Below are 24,201 nucleotides of genomic sequence, written 5' to 3' on the forward strand. Positions count from 1 at the left end.
AAAGAATCACGTGACTGTCTAGCTGTCCACCTACACCACTCAAATACTGATGAGGCCAGATTCTAAAGAGAGCTTCACTGCCTCACTGAGTTGTGTGCAACTCAATCAAGCAAATAGACCTCAGAATATGATTTGAGACACAATAGACAGCAGCGGTGTAAAGGACCTCAGTACAATACAACTTTCTTTTTGATTATCTGTACTTTACTTTACTATTTAAATTTGTTGACTACTTTTACTTCACTACATTCCTAAAGAAAATTATGCACTTTTCACTCCATACATTATCCCTGACACCCAAAAGTACTAGTTACAATTTCAATGCTTAGCAGCAAAGGGAAAAGGTCCAATTCACACACTTATCAAGAGAACGTCCCTGGTCATCCCTACTGCCTCTGATCTGTTGGACTCACTAAACATAAATGCTTCCTTTGTAAATTATGTCTGAGTGTTGGGGTGTGCCCATGGCTGTCAAAAAAAGTAATACAAAAGGAAATTGTGCCGTCTGGTTTGCTAAATATAAGGAATTTGATGTGTAGCATTTACTTTTACTCTCTAATTTTACTCAAGTATGACAATTGAGTACGTTTTCCACCACTGTACTTACTGTAAGTACATTTAAAATCTGATACTTTTAGACTTTTACTCAGGTGGTATTTTACTGGGTTACTTTCACTTTTACTTGAGTCATTTTATATGAAGTTATCTTTACTTTTACTCAAGTATGACAATTGAATACCTTTTCCACCTCTGATGGACAGTATAATCTGGTTACAATCAAACAGATTATTGGAGTGTAGCTGTTGTCCACATTTTCTAACAGTGCTCCTACCTGCGTGCATCAGAACATTTTAATGTATGAGCCGCTATGATGAAACTTATAGTAAAAGGAAATCCTGAAATTAGGGGGTAAACAAGATTCTCGACAGTCAGAGTAATTACATTTTCAATTTGCTTAAAGTCTGAAGGTCATTCGATTGGCTTGTAGGGGCAAGGATGACGTCTGGGATTTGTCTGCAATCAATAAGCTGACCTATCCCATCCTCTGAACGTTTATCTGTTTTCTCTGATCTAACCTGAGTTTGTATCGATCCGTGGGACTGACTCATGGCTTGGGCCTGTCTCTGTGATGGAGACACAAACAAGCATCCCTCACCAGTAGGGCGGCTGTGTGTATACAGATCAGTGGCTTCCCACTGGGCTCTGACATCAATTCAACATCTATTCCACAATGGTTCAGTGTAAATTCATTGAAATGGCTTGGAAACAACGTTGATTCAACCAGTGTGTGCCCAGTGAGTTATGACTCAGATTGGTCAAAGTTATGTTAGAGCGCAGCATTTATGGATGATTAGCCTATTGTACTTAACAACACATGACAAAGAGGGAAAGGGAGAGTGAGAAATTGTGTTTGTTAGTGACGTTAGTCATTATCAAATAGTTAATTGCCATAGCAGCATTTGTTTGGATGTTAAATGATGAGAAGGAGTCAATGATGCGAGTAACCAGTCTTGTTCAGCACATTGTAATACATCCGGGTATATCAAGCACACTGGTAAAAACACGTGTGTTGCAGCAATGAACATTTACCAACAGATGACATTAACGAGCCAACCTACACCCATAACATCTTCCCGTTTATAAAATAGGACAGGAGATGTCAATACACTAACAAAGCAAATCTAGTAATAATATCCAACATGAACAGTTTAGTTTTTTTCAGGTATAAAATAAACAACACATTTTGATAGTCTGTTCACTTTTCCCATACATTTTTTTTTTTTCTGTCTGTAATCTATAGGAGGAAACCTACAGATTAAGTATTTTAGGTGGCTGGGACAGCCGCCCACAGCGTGAAAAGACAGGGGGCTTTTCTGTGAAGACTGCGGGATCACGCACAGGCATGTCATCTGACTGTCTGAGGGGAGTTGATGGGCGAGGGAGCGGGCGTCCTGTGATCCCCTGGCTCCTCACGACCCCTATGACCATCAGGGTTCTGAGTAGGTGCTGGCTCAGCAACTCAAAGGTCAACCCTGTTATGATGATACAGTAATCCATTCAGTACGACCAAAACTTTGGTTAAACTGATGTAAGTTTGCCTGCATTAAAGTCCCTGGCCACTAGGAGCGCCGCTTCTGGGTGAGCATTTTCTTCTTTGCTTATGACCTTATAGAGTTGGTTGATAGCGGTCTTAGTGCCAGCTTTGTTTTGCGGTGGTAAATAGACGGCTATGAAAAATACAGATGAGAACTTTCTTTGTAGATAGTGTGGTCGACAGCTTATTTTAAGGTACTCTACCTCAGGCGAGCAATACCTCAAGACTTCTTTGATATTAGACATCGCGCACCAGCTATTATTGACAAAAAGACACACACCCCCATCCCTCGTCTTACCAGATGTAGCGTCTCTGTTCTGCCGTTGCATGGAAAATCCCGCCAGCTCTATATTGTCCGTTTCTTCATTCAGCCACGTCTCGGTGAAACAGAAGATGTTACAGTTTTTAATGTCCCGTTGGTAGGATAATCTTAATAGTAGGTAATCAATTTTATTTTCCAATGATCGCACGATAGCAAGAAGAATTGAAGGCATTGGGAGTTTGTTCGCTCGCCTCCAGATTCTCAGAAGGATCCCCGATCTGCATCCCCTTTGGCGTCTTTTCTTCACGCAAAAGGTGTGGATCAGTGTTCCAGTGAAAGCAGGATATCCTTCTCATAGGACTTGGTAAAGGAAAAGGTTTCTTCCAGTCCGCGGTGAGTAATCGCTCTTCTGATGTCCAGAAGTTATTTTCTGTCATAAGAGACGACAGCAGCAACATTATGTACACAATAAGTAAATAAATAAGTTACACAAAATGCAAAGAAAATAACACAATTTCACAATTTGTCACGACTTCCACCGAAGGTGGCTCCTCTCCCTGTTCGGGCAGTGCTCGGCAGTCGTTGGATCGGCAGTCGTGCAACCCCTAGATAGTCGACTATTAGGGTCAGGGGTGGTCAGGGAGCCCACGGCTCCAATGGACATGGTTACGCAGGGGGGTCATGAGGAGAGAATTCATTTCTTCCTCATTGATTCTCCTGCGTTTCAGGTGGTGCTGGGAATTCCCTGCTTGGCCTTTCACAACCCCACTATTTCGTGGCAACAGAGGGCTCTAAAGGGGTGGTCAGAGGAGAGCTCAGGTAGGTGTGTGGAAGTTTCCATCGGTGCAACGACGGTGGAGAGTCCAGACCAAATCTCCACCGTGCACATTCCCCCCGTATATGCCGATTTGGCTATCGCCTTCTGTAAAAAGAGGGCAACCCAATTACTACCTCATCGACGAGTGGATTGTGCAATAAACCTCCGGATAAACGCCGCACTTCCCAGGAGTCACGTGTATTCCCTGTCACAGGAAGAGACGTTGGTTATGGAAACATATGTCTCTGAATCTCTGAAGCAGGGGTACATTCGGCCCTCCACGTCACCTGCCTCCTCGAGTTTCTTTTTTGTGAAGAAGAAGGAGGGAGGTCTGCCTCCGTGCATTGACTATAGAGGTCTAAATTCGATTACGGTTAGTTACAGTTACCCGCTACCTCTCATCGCTACGGCGACTGAGTCATTTCTCGGAGCATGCTTCTTCACAAAACTGGATCTCAGGAGCGCGTATAACTTGGTGCGTATCCGGGAGGGAGATGAGTGGAAGACAGCATTTAGTACCACGTCCGGCCATTATGAGTACCTCGTCATGCCGTATGGGTTGAAGAATGCTCCAGCCGTTTTCCAATCCTTTGTAGACGAGATTCTCAGGGACCTGCATGGGCAGGGTGTGGTGGCTTATATTGATGACATTCTGATATATTCCGCTACACGCGCCGCACATGTGTCTCTGGTGCGCAGAGTACTTGGGCGACTGTTGGAGCATGACTTATACGTCAAGGCTGAGAAATGCATGTTCTTCAAACAGTCCGTCTCCTTCCTGGCGTATCGCATTTCCACATCAGGGGTGGTAATGGAGTGTGACCACATTGCAACCGTGCGTAATTGGCCGACTCCCACCACGGTAAAGGAGGTGCAGCGGTTTATAGGGTTTGCCAATTACTACCGGAGGTTTATCCGGGGTTTTGGGCAGGTGGCTGCTCCCATTACCTCACTGCTGAAGGGGGGGCCGATGTGTCTGCGGTGGTCGGCTGAGGCAGACAGAGCTTTTGGTCGCCTGAAGACTCTGTTTACCGAGGCTCCCGTGTTGGTTCATCCAGATCCCTCTTTGGCATTCATGGTGGAGGTGGACGCATCCGAGCCTGGGATTGGAGCCGTGCTCTCACAGCGCTCGGGCGTGCCACTGAAGCTCCGCCCCTGCACTTTCTTTTCGAGGAAGCTCAGCCCAGCGGAGCGAAACTATGACGTGGGGGACCGAGAGTTGCTGGCTGTCGTAAAGGCTCTGAAAGTGTGGAGACATTGGGTTGAGGGGGCTCAACACCCTTTCCTCATCTGGACTGACCACCGTAATCTGGAGTACATCCGGGCGGCGAGGAGACTGAACCCTCGCCAGGCAAGGTGGGCCATGTTTTTCACCAGATTCAGATTTACGATATCGTATAGACCAGGTTCCCAGAACGCTAAGGCAGATGCACTGTCCCGTCTGTATGATACAGAGGAGCGGTCCATCGATCCCACCCCCATACTTCCGGCCTCTTGTCTGGTGGTGCCGGTGGAGAGATGCCGGGTGCCGGTGGAGGACGTCTTGGACCCATCTCTGCTGAGTGAGTTTCACCGCCTCCATCCGGATCACCCTGCGCCTCGTCCTCCGGGTTGCCCTCGAGGCCGGCATCGGCGCGCTGCGGGAGCTGTGGCTTCTGCCCACTGTCACGACTTCCACCAAAGGTGGTTCCTCTCCCTGTTTGGGCAGTGCTCGGCGGTCGTCGTCGCCGGCCTACTAGCTGCCACCGATCCAGTTGATTTCGGTGGGTTTATTTACACCCCGCTGCCTGCTAGTCTTTGTGCGGGATTGTTTGTATGTTTACTACGTTAGGGGTGCGTGTCTGCACCACAGGGTTTTTGTTTCTTTCGGTAGTGTTACCGTTTCGAGATTTTGTTTAGGAGTCGAGGTTTCTCCTCCGTGTGTGTATTGAGTTTCCCTGTGTGTGGCAACTTCGTTTTGTGCGTGTTTTCCTTCATGTTGCACCTCCCTCCTACTAGGAGGCTAAGGTAACACAATTGGTTGGGAGAATGTAAAACATCAGCCATGTTCTTCGGCGCCATCATGTCAGAGCAAAAACAAATCCAGGAGGTCGAAGGAATTGACCGTAAAGCTCCGAGACAGGATTGTGTCGAGGCTCAGATCTGGAGAAAGGAACCAAAAAATGTCTGCAGCATTGAAGGTCCCCAAGAACACAATGGCCTCCATCATTCTTAAATGGAAGAAGTTTGGAACCACCAAGACTCTTCCTAGAGCTGCCTGCCCGGGCCAAACTGAGCAATCTGGGGAGAAGGGCCTTGGTCAGGGAGGTGACCAAGAACCTGATGGTCACTCTGACAGTGAATACAAATTTGGAGGGAAGAAATTATAACATTTTAAAGCATTTGACCTCTCACTAAAGGTTTCAGTCATTCAAAGGTTATACTTAAATCCGAATGGGTTCTCTTGCAGATTAGTAAGAATTTCTCACCCCAAGTTCAAAATTGGCCTTTCCCCCTTTATTTAGATTACAACCACTCACTTTGGGTTATTTGAAAATGAAATAATGCCCAAAATGTATATATTTTTAAAAGAAGCTATAGAAAGTTGGTTGCAATTTCAGTTTAATCCACCAGAAAAAGACAGAACAAATATTACAACAAATATTATGATTAAAAGCAAATATACTAATTGATAAAAAATTATTTATATTTAAAATTAAAATTAAATAAAATATATAATCTTTGCAAATGATATCATAAATAGGACTGTTGAAGTTATGTCACACATGCAGCTAACAACAAAATATGGAATATCTGCTCTACTCAAAATTACAACCAACTAATTGCAGCATTACCGCAAAAATGGAAAGAGGCCAGTGGAAGGGGGAGAAAATAAGGAACTTGTCTGTCGGCACTGCATTAATGATCAAATTTAGCTAAAGACAATTGTGATGAATGAAAAAGTATTCCAGTTTCATTTAAGGACTCCAAAATTGATAGCTGTGCCATATAGATCGCAAAATAGTTGGGAAGAGATTTTCGATATAGCGATTCCATGGCAGGTGGTTTATGAACTGACGCACAAAACAACACTGGATTCAAAGCTTAGAGTTTTTCAATTTACATTATTATACAAAATTCTTGCAACCAATAGAATGTTATATACAGTTGAAGTCGGAAGTTTACATACACTTAGGTTGGAGTCATTAAAACTCGCTTTTCAACCACTCCACAAATTTCTTGTAAACAAATTATAGTTTTGGCAATTCAGTTAGGGCATCTACTTTGTGCATGACACAAGTAATTTTTCCAATAATTGTTAACAGACAGATTATTTCACTTATAATTCCTTTTTCAAAATTCCAGTGGGTCATACATTAAGTTGACTGTGCCTTTAAACAACTTGGAAAATTCCCGAAAATGACGTCATGGCTTTAGATGTTTCTGATAGGCTAATTGACATAATTTGAGTCAATTGGAGGTGTATCTGTGGATGTATTTCAAGGCCTATCTTCAAACTCAGTGCCTCTATGCTTGACATCATGGGAAAATCAAAAGAAATCAGCCAAGACCTCAGAATGTTTTATGTAGAACTCCACAAGTCTGGTTCATCCTTGGGAGCAATTTCCAAACGCCTGAAGGTACCAGGTTCATCTGTACAAACAATAGTACGCAAGTATAAACACCATGGGACCACGCAGCCGTCATACCGCTCAGGAAGGAGAAGGCGTTCTGTCTCCTAGACATGAACGTACTTTGGTCCGAAAAGTGCAAATCAATCCCAGAACAACAGCAAAGAACCTTGTGAAGATGCTGGAGGAAACAGGTACAAAAGTATCTATATCCACAGTAAAACGAGCCCTATATCGACATAATCTGAAAGGCCGCTCAGCAGGAAGAAGCCACTGCTCCAAGACCACCATAAAAAAGCCAGACTACGTTTTGCAATTGCACATGGGGACAAATATTGTACTTTTTGGAGAAATGTCCTCTGGTCTGATGAAACAAAAATAGAACTGTCTGGCCATAATGACCTTCGTTATATTTGGAGGACTTGCTACCTGTCCCAGACCTGTTGTCCCAGACCTGCTGGAACCCTGACCTATTCACCGGACGTGCTACCTGTCCCAGACCTGCTGTTTTCAACTCTCTAGAGACAGCAGGAGCGGAAGAGATACTCTCAAAGATCGGCTATGAAAAAGCCAACTGACACTTACTCTTGTGTTACTGACTTGTTGCACCCTCGACAACTACTATGATTATTATTATTTGACAATGCTGGTCATTTATGAACATTTGAACATCTAGGCCATGTGCTGTTATAATCTCCACCCGGCACAGCCAGAAGAGGACTGGCCACCCCTCATAGCCTGGTTCCTCTTTAGGTTTTGGCCTTTCTAGGGAGTTTTTCCTAGCCACTGTGCTTCTACACCTGCATTGCTTGCTGTTTGGGGTTTTAGGCTGGGTTTCTGTACAGCACTTTGAGATATCAGCTGATGTAAGAAGGGCTATATAAATACATTTGATTTGATTTGATTTGGAGGAAAAAGGGGGAGGGTTGCAAGCCGAAGAACAACATCCCAACCGTGAAGCACGGGCTGGCAGAATCATGTTGTGGGGGTGCTTTGCTGCAGGAGGGACTGGTGCACTTCACAAAATAGATGGCATCATGAGGTAGGAAAATTATGTGGATATATTGCGCAACATCTCAAGACATCAGTCAGGAAGTTAAAGCTTGGTCGCAAATGGGTCTTCCAAATGGACAATGACCCCAAGCATACTTCCAAAGTTGTGGCAAAATGGCTTAAGGACAACAATGTCAAGGTATTGGAGTGGTCATCAAAAAAACATGACCTCAATCCTATAGAAAATTTGTGGGCAGAACTGAAAAAGTGTGTGCGAGCAAGGAGGCCTACAATCCTGGCTCAGTTACACCAGTTCTGTGAGGAGGAATGGGCCAGAATTCACCCAACTTACTGTGGGAAGCTTGTGGAAGGCTACCTGAAACGTTTGACCCAAGTTAAACAATTTTAAGGCAATGCTACCAAATACTAATTGAGTGTATGTAAACTTCTGACCCACTGGGAATGTGATGAAAGAAATAAAAGCTGAAATAAATCATTCTCTCTACTATTATTCTGACATTTCATGTTCTTAAAACAAAGTGGTGATCCTAACTGACCTAAGACAGGGAATTTTTATTAGGATTAAATGTCAGGAATTGTGAAAAACTGAGTTTAAATGTATTTGGCTAAGGTGTATGTAAACTTCTGACTTCAACTGTATGGGGGACATAACCATCCCAGCTCTGCAGATTTTTCAGAATCATTAGATAATTTGTTTTGGTACTGTCCATATATAGCTTGTTTTGGTTGCATGTTCAGGAATGGCTGAGCTAACTCTGCAAATAGCACTGCTGGTTGAAGATTCTTGCAGTCGTATATGGAACTAACTAGAATTTTATTTAGTACTTTATCTGGGTAGCCGGAGTGTTGAGCTGTCAGCCTGCTCCTGCTCCCTCCCTCCGGATCTTGACATCGCTGGTCTACTAACCACCAGTCCTGGCTACATTATTGCGCACACCTGTTAACCATCATTACGCACACCTGGTCGTCATTCTCTCCTTGATTACTCCCACTTTATTTAGCCCTCAGTTGTCATCGGTCACTAGGTGTTATTGTTTTCTCTCACCTTCAGTACGCTTCTCATGTTTGTTCATCTGTTTCGGTTCATTATTAAACTCACCTTCTGCACCTGTTTCCTGATTCCCGGCGTATGCGTTACAGAATAACACCTCAACAATATGGAAGCCGAAGAAGATTCAACTCTCTTCCAGACGGGTCATCTACTCCATCAACACCAAGACCTGCTGGTGAAACTGGTTACGGCCATGGAGGACGTCCTCTGCGTTCTCCACCACTTCAACACCACCAGCTAGGTTACCCATTCCCCTATCAGAGGGCCTCACAGTGAGCCAGCCCCCCAGCATACCCAGCCGTCCGCCCAGGTCAGCGATGCCGACTGTCCCTTCCAGAGAAATATGACGGAACTCCATCGAAATGCCGTGGCTTCCTACTCCAGTGCTCCCACTATTTCGCCTATCAGATGGGCGCCCGCACCACTGAGAGGTCCAAGGTTGCCACCGTCATTTTCCTGCTGACCGGACGGCCATTTGAGTGGGCTACGGCGGTCTGGGAGAGAGAAGAGGAGGAGCTGGGTTCCTATGAGAGGTTCATGGCTGTGTTCAGGTTGATCTTCGACCATCCTCCAAAGGGCAATAGGGAGGTGAGCAACTTTTCCAGCTCTGGCAGGGTGCCCAGACTGTTGCAGAGTACGCCCTCACCTTTCGGATTGTGGCAGCTTCCAGTGGATGGAATGAGCCGGCGCTCCGCGCTCTATTCTGCAGTGGACTGTGCAAGGAGGTCAAGATGGAGTTGGCATGTCGAGAAGACAACATTTCCTTGAATGCTCTCATCTCGATGGCCATCTGTCTAAATAACCTTCTTTGGGAGCGCCAGTGTGCACCTCGCCACTCGCCTCCCTCCTTTGGCTATCCTGAGGCAGAGCCTGAACCCATGGAGGCAGGGGCCACACACCTCTCTGCGGCAGAGTGGCATTGCCAGAGACAGCTGGGGCTCTGTCCCTATTGCAACCAGGGGGGGCACCAGTTTCAGCTGTGTCCTTTGTGCTCTAACCCGGGGTCCACTAGAGCAGAGGGGCGGCCCCGTGACTTTCCATCTCCCAGTGTACGCATGAGTATTTCATTATCATCGCTTTCCGCCAAACCCTTTATGGTTCTTATTTCACTGGCTAGCTGTTATTCAAGTGTTGTCTCTACAGCTGTAGTGGACTCTGGTGCTGCTGGGAACTTCATCGATCAGGCCCTTGCATCCTCCCTGAACTTAACATCATATCTCTACTTTTCCTATCCAAGCCCTGGATACACGACCATTGGGATCCGGCACATTTACGCACATCACCGCACCACTTACCCTCACCATGGGAGCCATGTATCAGGAAAGCCTTCCCTCTTCATCACCTCCGCACCTCTACACAAGGTAATCCTCGGCTTCCTGTGGTTCCAACATCACAACCCCACCATTGTATGGTCGAGCATGAAAATTATCACCTGGGGACCAGGATGTCGGACGACATGCTTTCTCGTACCCTGTGGTTCCACGCCGGTGGAGGGGCCCTGTAAGTGCCCATCAATTGGTTCTCCTGTGTCGTTGGCTCCGTGTTTTGGGACCTAGATTTAGACATCCACCAGGCTCTGGAGAGGGAACCTGCTCCTGCCACCTGCCCTCCGGAGCGCATCTACGTTCCCACAGGGGTATAAGATCGGCTGTTGACCTGGGCACACACATCCCTCACCACTGGACACCCAGGTATCACCCGCACTATCCAATCCCTCTGCAAGAAGTACTGGTGGCCCACCTTAGTGCAGGACGTCACCCACTATGTCAACTCCCCTTCCCATGCCTCAGCGGCCCTGGTCACATCTGTCCATAGATTTTGTAACTGATCTCCACCGTTCTGATGGTTTTACCACTATTATGTTTATTGTTGATAGATTATCTAAATCCTGCCGTTATATCCCTCTTTCTGGTGTACCCACCGCTCTCCAGGTTGCTGAGGCAATATTCCAGCAGGTCTTCCAGTACTATGGCTTCTGGAGGACATTGTTCCCGGCTGTGGTCCCCAGTTCATGTTTTGGGTCTTGAACGGGCAGGTGGAGAGGACCAACCAGGAGCTGGGGATGTTCCTAAGGAGTCACTGCCAGGACCGGCAAGGGGAGTGGGCCCGGTTCCTTCCCTGGGCGGAATACGCCCAAAACTCATTTCGACACTCCTCCACCCAGCTGACTCCCTCCCAGTGCATCCTGGGATATCAGCCAGCCCTGCCTCTGTTGACTCCGAGCCAGACCAAGGTCCTTGCAGTGGACAAAAGGTTCCATCCATCTGAAGCTCCAGCATGCTGTCCGCCGTCAGAAGGATCAGGTGTACCGCCACCGCAGTGAGGCTCCCGTGTTCCATCCTGGTGATCGCGTCTTGGTCTCCACCAGGAACCTCCCGCTCCGCCTGCCCTGCCGGAAGCTGAGCTCCCAGTTGTGGGGCCCTTCAAGGTCCTCTGGAGGGTCAATGAGGTAACCTATCATCTCAAACTCCCCACTAACTACCGGATCTCACCTTCCTTTCATGTTTCCCTCCTCAGGCCGATGGTTCCAGGTCCCCTAGCAGATCCCTTTGTTTCTTGGGACCTACAACTATGATCTCTGTTTTGTCCGAGTTTAGAAATAATACAATTGCCACCACAAACATACTAAGATGGTGATCCGATAGTCCAGGATTATGTGGAAAAATATTTAGATCCACAATACCTATTCCACAGGACACAACTAGATACCGGGTATGATTGTGGCAATGCATAGGTCCCGAGACATGTTGGACAAAACCCACTGAGTCGATGATGGCTTCTAAAGCCTTTTGGAGTGGGTCTGTGGACTTCTCAATGTGAATGTTGAAGTCACCAAAAATATGAATATTATCTGCAATGACAACGAGGTCCGACAGGAATTCAGGGAACTGTGAGGAACGCTGTATATGGCCCAGGTGGCCTGTAAACAGTAGCTACACAACGCGATTGAGTAGGCTGCATAGATTTCATGACTAGAAGCTAAAAAGACGAAAACGCAGTCATTTTTTTTTTCTTTAAATTTGCTGTCATAAATGTGAGCAACACCTCCACCTTTGCGTGGTGCGTGGGGGATATGGTCACTATTGTATCCAGCAGGAGAGGCTTCCTTTAACACAGTAAATTCATCAGGCTTGAGACATGTTTCAGTCAGTCCAATGGTATCCAATGTTATGATATGTGATTAGTTCATTGACTATGACTGCCTTGTAAGTAAAGGATCTAACATTAAGTAGTCCTATTTTGAGATGTCTCTTAATGACAGGAATGGAGGCGGTCTTTATTCCAGTGAGATTGCTACTGCGAAAACCGTGATGTTTAGTTTTGCCTGACCTAGATGGAGGCACAGACACAGTCTCAATGGGAAAAACTTAGCTGACTACATTGACTGTGCTAGGGGTAGACTCCACTAAGCTGGCAGGCTGGCAGCCTGGCTAACAGCCTGCTGCTTGGCTGTAGCGTATCTAATAAAATTATGACATAATCCTGTGATTGAAATTTCACCCTCAAAACAATAGTTTTGTATTGTTGGGAAAGGGCTTGTAAGTAAGCATTTCACTGTAAAGTCTACACCTGTTAAATTCGGTTCATGTGACGAATTACATTTGATTTGACAATATGTTGACAAATTATGTAAAAACAACATTGATTCAACCTGTTTGTGCCCAGTGAGGTGTAGCATCTTAATTTGACCAGTCTCAAGAGTAAAATAAACGTGGTTTTGATTTTTCAAAAAACAAATGGGTCATTTCTAACCAGAAATTAGTTTTGATAGACTACACTAAGCTATAGGTTAGGTGTAGCCTACAGCTGTATTTCAGATACACATGTATGTCATATTGGAGACCAATATCTATCTTGTCTTACTAAGCTTTAAAAAACGACAGTTGTTGATGTATATGGCTGCATTTCGGATACATTTTTACACATTTGAAGGTCGCAGTAAAAGGACATACAGTATTAGGACATTTATTCTGTCTAGTACTGTAGTGTTTGAGCAAGCGAGAGAGGAAGAACATTTGGGATTTTCAGGGAATTTATGTAAATTAAGGCTCATTTGAATTTCATGCACCGCAGGAAAATTCTCAGTGACAACAGTGATCAAATTAAGATACCACACCTGTACATGGCATAACTGACCTAATAACTAAGCAGCTCTCAGTACACCATGCCATGAAGTAATATTAAATTCTAATATCATAGTTTATGCTCACATTGGCACTCACATACTGTATGTTGATGATACAGGCATATGATGTTGATGCACCTACAGTATCTGGCTGTGACCCAACCTGGATGTATCTCACGTCTAATAGCACCCCCTATGCCTGAGAAGCACTTTTATTTTTAAGGCTCAACCCTATTGCTAGGGAACTGTCAATCCAACCCACATTTCTCTTCCATTGGGAGTTTCTCAAATCTGGGATACCTGATGCAAAGTCCTCTTAATAGTAACAACGTTTTGTTTGAATAACCATCACTCATTCCAAGTATCTCAACCATACACTGTGGTCATGTGGAATAAAGTATGGTTTGCTTTTATTTGAAAAGAAAGCAGTTATTACCTAGAAGTGTATTTTCATGTGTTTGTCAAATGCCTTTTTGTTTGTTAAGTCTTTTAGTAAAAAACTGTGTAATCTTTCGAAATTGCCTACAAATTAATTACCAGTGAAGTCCGTAGCAACAATAATCCAAAAACCGGACTATTCTGTCAATCAGGGTGTAGTCTGAAATTCACACAACTCTCATCATGACATGAAAGACTTCCAGTTTTTCCTCACCCAACCATATTCAAGACAAACACATTATAGACCAAAGGACATCATGTATATCAACATTATGCAAAAAACGGTCAATTTCTTGCCCTGTCACAGCCAAGCACCAGTTTTATCCCCCTCTGGCAAAATGGTACGTGCTGTTTTGGATTAGACACTGTTTTTTTTCTCCAGTGAACTAAATTGACATCTTGTTGCAAGGAGGAAACCCTATACAGTGCCTTCGGAAAATATTCATACCCCTTGACTTATTCAAAATTTTGTTGTGTTACAGCCTGAATTCAAAAGGGTTTAATAGATTTCTCCCCACCCATCTTCACAAAATACCCCATAACGACGAAGTAAAACATGTTTTTAGATATGTTTGCTAATTTATTGAAAATAAAATACAGACATATCTAATTTACATAAGTATTCCAAGCCCTAAGTCAATCATTTCTAGGAGCACCTTTGGCGGTGATTACAGCTGTGAGTCTTTCTGGGTACTCTATAAGAGCTTTGCACACTTGGATTGTACAATATTTTCCCATTTATATTTTTTGAATTATTCAAGCTCTGTCAAATGTATTGTTGATCATTGCTAGACAGCCATTTTTAAGTCTTGCCATACAGCTCTCTTAAGGATCGGACCCTTTTTTCAATTTTTGCCTAAAATGACATACCCAAATCTAACTGCCTGTAGCTCAGGACCTGAAGCAAGGATATGCATATTCTTGATACCATTTGAGAGGAAACACTTTGAAGTTTGTGGAAATGTGAAATGTAGGAGAATATAACACAATAGATCTAGGGTTTAGCCTGTGTTAATAGCTTTATTCTGTTTTTTTTATCCTAAGAAACTCCCTAGTCCTTGTTGATGGCAAGCATACCCATAACATGATGCAGCCACCACCATGTTTTGAAAATATGAAGAGTAGTACTAAGTGATGTGTTGTGTTGGATACGCCTCAAACATAACACTTTGTATTCAGGACCATTTTTTGTTGTTGTTGCAGTATTCCTTAAAGGCCTTGCTGCAAACAGGATGCATGTTTTGGAATATGTGTTATTCTGTACCGGCTTCATTCAGTTCACTCTGTCATTTAGGTTAGTAATGTAGAGTAACTACAATGTTGTTGATCCATCCTCAGTTTTCTCATATCACAACCATTAAACTCGGTAACTGTTTTAAAATCACCATAAGCCTCATGGTGAAATCCTTGAACAGTTTCTTCCTCTCCGGCAATTGAATTAGGAAGGACACCTGTATCCTTGCAGTGACTGGGTGTATTGATACACCATCCAAAGCCTAATTAATAACTTCACCATGCTCAAAGGGATATTCAGCGTCTGCTTTTAAAATGTTTACACATCGACCAATCGGTGCCATTCCTATGCGAGGAATCAAAAACCTCCCTTGTCTTTGTGGTTGAATCTGCACTTGAAATTCACTACACGATTGAGGGACTTTACAGATAATTTTATGTGTTGGGTAGAGAGATGGGGTAGCCATTCAAAAATCATGTTGACCATTATTATTGAACACGCAATGAGTCCATGCATCTTGTTTTGCGATTTCTTATGCACATTTTTTGCACCCTAACAAATGTAGGCTTGCCATAACAATGGGAATTAATACTTTTGGACTCAAGACGTTTTGTGTATTAATTTAATTTCTAACATCTACAAAAAAGTACTGTGTGTAGATCAGTGACACAAAATATAAATGTAGTCAATTTCAATTCAGGCTGTAAAACAACATTTGGAAAAATTTAAGGGGGGTGAATACTTTCTGAAGGTACTGTAGCTATAAGCCAAGGTCAGAAAGATCAAGTGTGGTCATTAGCATTGATGAAATAGAAGACTTCCTCAATGCTATTGACCATGTTTAATCTTTCTAACCTTCAAAATGTTAAGACACAACCGTTTTTTGATAACTTTTCATTTAAGGAAATAAGGAAACCTCCGAGGGTGTCTCAGAGGAGTTGGATATGGAAAACAATATATACTTATTTATCTAAGAGTGACCTAATAACCAAGCAGTTCTCAGTATACCATGCCATGAAGTGATAGTATATTGTGATATCACAGTTTATGTTCATATTAGCACTCACATATGTTGATGATGCAGACATATGATGTTGATGCACCTACAGTTTCTGGCTGTGACCCAACTTACAGTAGGAGCCTCCTGCTGTATCTCACATCTCATATAATCAGCATGATATTGCACTGCCCCATGTCGCAAGGATCTGTACACAATTCCTGGAAGCTGAAAATGTCCTTCCATGGCCTGCATACTCACCAGACTAGTCACCCATTGAGCATGTTTGGAATGCTCTGGATGGAGGTGTATGGCTGTGTGTTCCAGTTCCCACCAATATCCAGAAATATCGCACAGCCATTGAAGAGCAGTGGAACAACATCCACAGGCCTGTGGTGGTTAATTTCTTTACTATCAAATAAGGAGAGACAAACTTATCACACAAGTCAGAGTTATACTTAAACTAAATCTTTAGTAATAAGAGCTTTGCAATAGCAATGACTTTCAACGATTCACCATTTTCTAATGATCTGTTGAGAGTGACAACACAATGGCTACTGAGATCTTTTATAGCAAAGATCCACCCCCTAGTCGACATAACAAACCACAGATATTAGGAACAGTTCACAAAGTGAGACTTTATAAATGAAAAAGGAGTATCCCGCAGCCATTCGCTATAAATTATCGTTCAGTTTGGCCCCTAAGACGAGGTTGTTATCTTGTTCCTGTTACTCCTAGCACAAAAACACCAACTCATCTAATGGCATAAATCAATTGTCAGCTCTAGACACTACCACACACATTCCCCAAGGCCAAAGGAGGGAGTGACTGGCGCACAGACATTGTGGAAACCAATAATTGGTTCCCCATTAATCACACCATCCCTTCACATGGTTTAACAGATACATTCACTTATGAAGACAATGTTCCCTCCTGTCCTCTTCCCGATATTCTGCATGGCACCAGGGACATGTAGAAGACAAGCCTGACCTCTCATTTTTTACATTTGAGTCATTTAGCAGACACTCTTATCCAGAGTGACTTACAGTAGTGAATGCATACATTTCATACATTTTTTCTCCGTACTGGTCCCCCGTGGGAATCGAACCCACAACCCTGGCGTTGCAAACACCATGCTCTACCAACTGAGCCACATTTCCTCTCTGGGCTCCAGTTGACTGAGCCCCAGCTGAGGGAAGAAGTGCAACTGCCAACACTAGAGTCCAAAGGGATACATTCTAATAACAAGTATATCACATAAGCATATTATGCAGATAAGACATCTTAATTATCTATGTTACCCAACTAATTCTGATTCATCCACAACAGGCCACAATCAACAGCCTGTACAACTCTATGTGAACAAGATGTGTCGAGCTGCATTAGGCAAATGGTGGTCACACCATGTACTGACTGTTTTTCTGATCCACGCCCATACCTTTTCATAAAGGTATCTGTGACCAACAGATGCATATCTGTATTCCCTGTCATGTGAAATCCCTACATTAGGCCCTAATTAATTAATTTAAATTGACTGATTTCCTCATATGAACCATAACCTAGCAAAATATTAGAAATTGTTGCATATTGCTTTTATATTTTTGTTCAGTATATATAATATCGGTGCTTTGTTGGTGGAATAAAGACCGTTACAATATTTATGAGAAAGGCTAATATCGGCTGATAATATCGTTCAACCGATATAGTTACAGTGCCATCAGAAAGTATTCAGACCCCTTGACTATTTCCACATTTTGTTACTTTACAGCCTTATTCTAAAATGTATTAAATAAATAAAAATCCTCAGCAATCTACACACAATATCCCATAATGACAAACTGAGAACAGGTTTTTAGAGATTTATAGAAATTTATTAAATATAAAAAACAGAAATACCTTATTTACATAAGTATTTGCTATGAGACTCGAAATTGAGCTCAGGTGCATCCTGTTTCCATTGATCATCCTTGAGATGTTTCTACAACTTGATTGGAGTCCCCCTGTGTGCAAATTAAATTGATTGGACATGATTTGGAAAGGCACACACCTGTCTATATAAGGTCCCACAGTTGACAGTGCATGTCAGAGCAAAAACCAAGGCATGAGGTTGAAGGAATTGTTCGTAGAGTTCGGAGATAGGATTGTGTCGATGCATAGATCTGGAGAAGTGTACCAAAAAATGTCTGTAGCATTGACGATTCCCAAGAACACAGTGGCCTCCATCATTCTTAAACGGAAGATAGAATGTGGGGAATGAAATGTGGGGAATGGTCAGAGGCGATCTATAGAACACTAATGTCATTATGTTTGTTATTTTGTGTTGTCATTAAAAATTTTATGAAGGAAATACTGTAACTTGGAAAGTATACCCACTACATGTACGAAGTTTCCATACTATGCGTTGTGCATGTAATATGGAAAATGATGAAAGTGATTTTGTTAAGAGAGGGATGTGATTTGAGAAACTATAAGAGATAATTGTTTTACATAATTTTGTACAAGTTACAAGTCACACCCCGAGTGAGTTCAGAGAGCATGTCAGCCTGACGGAATCGTCCCTGTTGAACAAACTGTTTAAATTATGAATTAAGAAATTAACATAGCAGACCAGAAAAACATCAAGCTGCAGCTGCACATTTAAAGTGGTCTGACCTTTGAATCTCAACATGAGGTAGAGATGGTAAACTCACCTCCCGGACAATCACTGGTACGGCTGATTAGCTGTCCTAAGTAAAGTATCTTTGAAAGCGAATTTAAGTGGGACCATTCTATTACTCTGCTCAAATCATCATATTATGCTACTCTCATCACCCCACGGGAAACCATCGACACAGCTGGCTAGCCTATCTTTAAAGAAGCATCTTCAAGAGCTAAGGGAAGGAAAATAAACTCTGTAGTTCTATTCAGGACTACACGACAAGTCACCGGATACCGGACAACTACGGAGAAGAACAACAGTAGAAGACTTGTTGGAACCCCTTTGGATAATCAGAGCCTTACCAGCGTGCCGCAAAAAGGCCCAACTCCCTTTCCACCGAGAAAGATCCGGCGAACCAAGGCATTTCACGTAAATACATTCAGAATTTCTTACTCAAAGCGGGCGGCGGTTCGTGTCCAAAGTATACGATTACTGTAGGTGAGAGTAGTTTCTAAATGCACCAATGTTAAGTGTCTCTGTCCCTCTCTTTCTCATCCTCTCCATCTCTTTTGTCAGTCTGCTAGAGACCAGGTTTTAACGTGTTAAGTGTGTATGTTTATCCTGTGTTACCATTTAATTAGCTAGTAAATAAAATATGTAACCAATTTGTGTAGTACTGAATCATAGGTAAGGCTCAGGTTTTAGCAGATGCAAGGAGTTACGACTGTTCAGAATGATGATATGATATGAGGTTATGATTTACAAGTTGACTGTTTATAGATGTGATAGGTAAAGACCTTGTCACATCCTGACCAGTAAAGGAGTTATTTGTTATTGTAGTTTGGTCAGGACGTGGCAGGGGGTGTTTGTTTTATGTGGTTCCGGGTTTGTTGGGCTATGTTCCTATGTAAGAGGGGTGTTTGTTTAGAGTATTTCGGGGTTAGTTGGGCTATGTTCTTGTTAGTTTATTTCTATGTTAGTTCTAGTCTTTCTATTTCTATGTTTAGTTAATGGGGTTGACCTTCATTTGGAAGCAGCTGCTCCTAGTTGCTTCTAATTGAAGGTCTTATTTAAGAGGGGTGTTTTTTCTATGGGATTTGTGGGTAGTTGTCTCCTGTTTTGTGTCTGTGCACCTGACAGGACTGTTTAGTGTCGTTCGTTGTTTTGTATACGTGATTTGTTTGTTTTTCCTTCTTTTGATTTAATAAAGAAGATGAGTATACACATTCCCGCTGCACCTTGGTCTAATCCTTACGACGCCCGTTACAGACCTTTAGAGTTTAATTCGGGAGATGGTAACTCTTTAAAGAACCACTCCCGTGGTGCCCCAGATCCTAATTAGTTAATTCTTACATTATACATTTAATCGGGTAACAATTAAACATATTCAGGTACTTAGAAAAATAACAGTCTTCAGATTAATGTTAAAGTCAAGTCACGACACGGGGGAGAAGGGCTTTGGTCAGGGAGGTGATCAAGAACCTGATGGTCACTCTGACAGAGCTATAAAGTTCCTCTGTGGAGATGGGAGAACCTTCCAGAAGGACAACCATCTCTGCAGCACTCCACCAATCAGGCCTTTATGTTAGAGTGGCCAGACAGAAGCCACTCCTCAGGAAAAGGCACATGACTGGGGGTGAAGGTTCACCTTCCAACAGGACAACGACCCTAAGCACACAGCCAAGACAATGCAGGAGTTGCTTCGGGACACGTGTCTGAATGTCCTTGAGTGGCCCAGCCAAAGCCCGGACTTGAACCCGATCGAACATCTCTGGAGAGACCTGAAAATAGCTGTGCAGCAACGCTGACAGAGCTTGAGAGGATCTGCAGAGAAGAATGGGAGAAACTCCCCAAATAGAGGTGTGCCAAGCATGTAGCGTCATACCCAAGAAGAATTGAGGCTGTAATTTCTGCCAAAGGTGCTTCAACAAAGTACTGAGTAAAGGGTCTGAATACTTATGTAAATGTGATATTTCAGGTTTTTTTTTACACATATATTATATCTTTTTTTTTTTTTTATAAATCGGCCAATTTTTTTTTTTTTTTTAACTGTTTTTGCTATGTCATTATGGGGTAGTGTGTGTAAATTGATGAGAAAAAAATATTTAATAGATTTTAGAATAAGGCTGTAATCTAACAAAATGTGGAAAAGGTCAAGGGGTCTGAATACTTTCTGAAGGCGTACAAGTATCATCAAAAAGAAGAAAAAGTTCAGTGTGCCAGTATGATTGCAGATTCACTATGCACCCAATTTCGATGCACTTTTTTTCTTTATACGTATTTTGACTATGAACAAGCATGAGATTAGCACGCTATTCACCTGCTATTCGTGCAGGGTGGAGATCTAAGAAATTGTTATTTAAACTTTATTTTATCATGGAGTCATACTGAAATGTCTAATTTACAGATGAGCCCTGAATTATGAATTATAAATTAAGGTGTGGCGGTGGTGTGTCAACTCAAGGCAGGTCCTACAGGCCCTAGAGTTGTCACACCTTGACTATTGTTCAGTTGTGTGGTCAGGTGCCACAAAATTGGCTCAAAACAATTGGCTCAGAACAGGGCAGCACAGCGGGCCCTTGGATGTACACAGAGAGCTAATATTATTAATATGCATGTCAATCTCTCCTGGCTGAAAGTGGAGGAGAGATTGACTTCATCACTACTTTTATTTATGAGAGGTATTGACATGTTGAATGTACCGAGCTGTCTCTAAACTACTGGCACACAGCTTGGACACAAATGCATACCCCACAAGACATGCCACAAGAGGTCTCTTCACAGTCCCCAAGTCCAGAACAGACTATGGGAGGCACACACTACTACATAGAGCCTTGACTTAATTCCTTTATAATTCCACCACCTTTACCAGAGAGAAAACCATGAATAAGGTTGAGGGAACCTACCGGTTCCAAGTGGAAAAAGTATCTACTTAATTTTTTAATTCTCCATGCACTGTAATTTACAACTTGATAAGAGCTATTGATAAGAGCTAGGTAAATTAGTCATCTCTTTTGATAAGTGAAATGTTAATATAAATTACACTTGTTTTAGATCTATTCAACCTTATACTCACTAGAGGCAAATGTGATATGTCATATTGCCAGTGGTGTGTATTCATGGCTGCCAGGGGAAGCCAGGCTTCCCAAAAATATTTACCAAGAAAAAAGAAAAATAATAGATATTTTGTCTCTCTGTGTCTCATCATTTTTCTTCAATTCGCAAGAGGCTGAATGTATCTCACAGGAGAAATCATCCGAGCAAGCGAAACAGCACCTCTCTGTCTTTCTACGTGTTGGCAATCTATCTGATGCTGCCTGGTCCAAACGAGTATGATATTGTTGCCGCCCATAGCGTTGAAGGTAAGTGAAGCCTGTGAGCATTTGGCCTCCAGTGATAAAAAAAAAGTATAAAAAAACTTGCCATTCAGCATTGAGCTAAACTGTGAATGGTTCTGGCGCACCAGAAAAAGGTTCAATGGTGGCCAGCTTGGATTTTGACGTCAATCCTATCAAATCCCATTGAGAGCATGCGTCATTGACAAAAAACTTCAATTGTTGAATCTCATTATGTTGTTGTCCTCCGGTGGGCTAGCTAGCTAGCTAGCTAAAATTGTCCCTTTCCTAAATTAGCCATGGATGGAGATAGAGATTTGGACTTGTGGTTTTACTTAATTCTCTATACTGGCCAATGATTAGAACGGTGAATCTGATCCAACCATTAATTCATACATTGTTGTGCCCCTGGCCTGAGAAGCATTTTAGCCAGGTAGCCTAGGACAACAAAAAATACAAGCGTGTACTGTGGCTTCCCCACGCACGGCTACTGCATATGACAGTAAAGTTCATGAAATGCTGTGCTATTATGCAGAATTTAAATTGTACAGCCTTTTAACTTGTAGGGATGGCCACTCTCAAATGTCTTAATCATAGGTTACTGCGACTTTCTCCGTTTCCTATTTCTATCATGTTAAATATTAGCCACTATCAGTATCGACCATCAGTAGGCCTAATAACAACACATATTCAACTGCCAAATTACTATTAGTTCCCTTTAGTTGGTATAGCCTACATAGCCTTTATATGACTCGTACATGCTTTCCTAACCCAAAAACAATTTAATTACATTGTTTTGTTTACCTTTTTTTGCTTCCCCTGTAAATGCTGTCACGGCCATGTGGTTGTTGCTGCGGATCATTAGTAACAGTTGTTAATATTCAGAAAAAGACATGTAGGCTAATTAAATTGTTATGGAGCGGAGCGTAGGTCAAACCATAACAGTTTGACCTCGATGCATTCCGCAATAATTGGCTGTGTCATCACAGAGTTCCATGGTTATTGCTGAAATAGAGGAGGATATAGCCTACTTGACGAGGGGGTGTCCACCCTCGTCTCGTGCCTCTCGGGGAAAGCCCTGGCTGGAGTGGGCTAACGCCGTGTGGGTAGAAGGAGATGCGACGCTGGACCACTTCGAGGAGTTCACCCGCCGCTTCCGGGCAGTCTTCGACCACCCACCCGAGGGTAGAGCGGCGGGTGAACGCCTTTTCCACCTGAGGCAGGGGACGAGGAGCGCCCAGGAGTTCATCCTGGTCTTCGGGACCCTGGCCGCCGCAGCGGGATGGAACGACAGGGCCCTGATCGACCATTTATCGCTGCAGCTTGCGTGAGGACGTCCGTCGGGAGTTGGCCTGCAGGGACACCACCCTCACCTTTGACCAGGTGTTGGACCTGTCCATCCGGCTGGATAACCTGCTGGTCACCCGCGGACGTTCAGAAGCGGCTCTGTCGGTTCCATCTCCCAGCACCACCGCTCCGGTGCATATGGAGCTGGCGGGTGCTGCGCTCAGGGAGGCCGGAGGGGGGGCCTTCACGTGCACCATCTGTGGCCGCAGAGGTCACACTGCCGGTCGGTGTCGGGTTGGTTCCTCTGGGGGTCGAGGCAGCTGGCAGAGCGCTCTGGCGTAATCCCAGGTGAGCTTGCACCATTCTCACCCAGAGCCCTCTGTTGCCCACCTGTTTTTGCAAACCAACTTTCCTGAGTTTTCCCCGCATTCCCAGCATAAGGCGCTCGTCGATTCAGGGGCGGCTGGGAATTTTATCGACAGAGCATTCGCCCAAAGTTTAGGGATCCCCATTGTTCCAGTGGTTAGGCCCTTTCCAGTTTTTATCAGGGAGGCCACCGCTCCTTTGGTCATAGTGACACAGGGGGGTCACAGGGAGAGAATCAGTCTCTTCCTCATTGACTGTCCTGAGTTTCACATGGTGCTAGGCCTTCCCTGGTTAGCCTGTCATGACCCCACTGTTTCATGGCAACGGAGGGCTCTCACGGGGTGGTCGCCAGAGTGCTTGGGGAGGTGTTTGGGGGTTTCCATTGGTGCTATTATGGTGGAAAGTCCAGACCAGGTCTCAACCGTGCGCATTCCCCCCAAAAATTCCGATTTGGCTCTCGCCTTCTCGAAGAAGAAGGCGACTCAATTACCACCCCATCATCGGGGGGATTGTGCGATAAACCTTCAGGTAAACGCCGCACTTCCCAGGAGTCACGTGTATCCCCTGTCACAGGCGGAGACGGCGGCTATGGAGACATATGTCTCTCTGCGTCAGGGGTACATTCGGTCCTCCACTTCACCCGCCTCCTCGAGTTTCTTTTTGTGAAGAAGAAGGAGGGAGGTCTGCGCCCGTGTATTGACTATCGAGCCCTTAACCAGATCACTGTGAAGTACAGTTACCCGCTACCTCTCATAGCCACAGCGATTGAGTCAATGCACGGGGCGCGCTTCTTCACTAAACTAGATCTCAGGAGCGCTTACAACCTGGTGCGTATCCGGGAGGGAGACGAGTGGAAGACGGCGTTCAGTACTACCTCAGGGCATTATGAGTACCTTGGTATGCCGTACAGGTTGATGAATGCTCCGACAG

Source organism: Salmo trutta, chromosome 3, assembly GCF_901001165.1.
Source record: "Salmo trutta chromosome 3, fSalTru1.1, whole genome shotgun sequence".
Lineage (NCBI taxonomy): Eukaryota > Metazoa > Chordata > Actinopteri > Salmoniformes > Salmonidae > Salmo > Salmo trutta.